The sequence below is a fragment of the Zingiber officinale genome, unplaced genomic scaffold, assembly GCF_018446385.1.
Source record: "Zingiber officinale cultivar Zhangliang unplaced genomic scaffold, Zo_v1.1 ctg129, whole genome shotgun sequence".
In the NCBI taxonomy this organism is placed as follows: Eukaryota; Viridiplantae; Streptophyta; class Magnoliopsida; order Zingiberales; family Zingiberaceae; genus Zingiber; species Zingiber officinale.
The window spans coordinates 202,298-204,654 of NW_024589825.1; positions in this window are offsets into that span (position 1 = coordinate 202,298).

A 2,357-nucleotide genomic window follows, 5' to 3' on the forward strand; every position below is an offset into this window, starting at 1 on the left:
CCAAATATGCTCTCCATTGTTATTTTCAGCATTCCTAGTGGTGGACCAGAGGTTTTGAAAAATCTAAATCTTTCTTTTTTCTTTTTCTCTTTTTATTTGTTATTGGATCTGATATCTCCCCATATCAGGCTTAACAATAGAAAAAAAAATTAGATTTTTAAAAACCTCTAGTCCACCACTAGGAATGTCAAAAATAACAATGAGGAGCATATTTGGGCTCCTTGTAATTTAAGAATTCACATGACCTGAAATAGCTGCAATATAAGGTCTTTAGGCCGATCAGTGGGTTTCGGTCAAAACCCACTGATGGACCTAGAGTACTCCGATTGCACCCATTTAAATTCCTGTAGATTTCTGATGTTGCAAGAAGTTCAAATATGTTATCTATTAGTTATTTCAACTTCTAAAAGATGTTAAAATATAATAAAAAAGAATCAGCAAAATAATCCCTAAACATTTTATGTTTTTCAAAACCTCTAGTCCACCACTAGGAATGCCGAAAATAACAATGGAGAGTATATTTGGACTCTTGATCGATTTAGAGATCTCAAATTGCAGTCATTTCAGGTCTTGTGGATTTCTAAAATTGCAAGGACGTTGGACCTGATATCTCTTCATATCAAGCCAAATAACAAAAAAAAAAATTAGGTTTTTTAAAACCTCTGGTCCACCATTAGGAATGCCGAAAATAACAATGAAGAGCATATTTGGACTCCTAGAAATTTTAGAAATCCACAAGACCTGAAATAGCTGCAATTTGATGTCTCTAGGTCGATTAGTAGGTTCGGTCAAAATCCACTGATGGGCCTAGAGAGCTCCGATTGTACCCATTTTAGTTTCTGTAGATTTTTGATGTTGCAAGGAGTTTAAATATGGTATCTATTATATATTTCAACTTCTAAAAGATGTTAAAATTTAATAAGAAAGAATCAGCAAAATAATCCTCATATATTTTAGATTTTTCAAAACCTCTGGTCCACCACTAGGAATGTCAAAAATAACAATGGAGAGCATATTTGAACTCCTTGCAACATCAAAAATCCACAGAAACTGAAATGGGTACAATCGGAGCTCTCTAGATCCATTAGTGGGTTTTGACCGAAACCGACTGATGGACCTAAAGACCTCAGATTGCAGTCATTTTAGATCCTGTGGATTTCTAAAATTGCAAGGAGTTCAAATATACTCTCCCTTGTTATTTTCAACATTCTTAGTGGTAGACCGAAGGTTTTTGAAAAATCTAAATCTCTTTTTTTTTCTTTTTACCTTTTTTCTTTGTTATTGGGCCTGATATCTCCCCATATTAGGCCTAACAACAGGAAAAAAAAGGAGAGATTTAAGTTTTTTAAAACCCCTGGTCCACCACTAGGAATGCCAAAAATAACAATGGATAGCATATTTGGACTTCTTGTAATTTTAGAAATTCACAGGACCTGAACTGGCTGCAATATGAGGTCTCTAGGTTGATTAGTCGATTTTGGTCAAAACCCACTGATAGACCTAGAGAGCTCTGATTGCACCCATTTCAGTTTCTATGGATTTCTGATGTTGCAAGGAGTTCAAATATGCTATTTATTATTTATTTCAACTTCTAAAAGATGTTAAAATATAATAAAAAAGAAGCAGCAAAATAATCCCTATACGTTGGGCCTTATATGATTCATATCATGCCCACGCATGATGATTTTTGCCAATTCATCATTATTACAATTTTACACCTCCATAGAAGCTGAAATAAATAATGGATCAGTCACTATTGATTTATGGGATTGCAAAGAATTCAAATATGTCATCTATTGATTATTTCGACTTCTCCAAATGTATTCTAATGTTATCAAAAAATCAACTAAACTCTAAACATTGTAGGCCTGATATGATTTTTATATCAGGCCTATGTTATGTATGCACGTATGGAAAAAAAAGAGAGGAACGAGAAGAGCGGAGAGGAAAAATTAGATTGGTTGCATGCATAGGAGAAAGTAAATAGAAGAGAGAGTGAGAAATGATAGTGAAAAGAAAAAAGTCAGATTTGTCAAAAAGATAAAATAGGAAATGCACTTAAAAGGTTGTATTCTTTGGTACCAAAGTAGCATACGCCTTTTGGTAAATTTAGATCTCTACATGCGACCTTTGGTAAATTGCCGAAGAAAGTGACACTGTGATAGGACAATAGTTCATACTTCGTATTGTATTCCCATTATTTATTTGTAGTCCCAAATTCTATATATATATATATATATATATATATATATATATATATATATATAATTTATAATTGAACATTCAGTGTATCTATCGCCATTCATTTGTCTGATATAGTTTAAAAATTAAAATTATCAACGAAATTCACAATACTT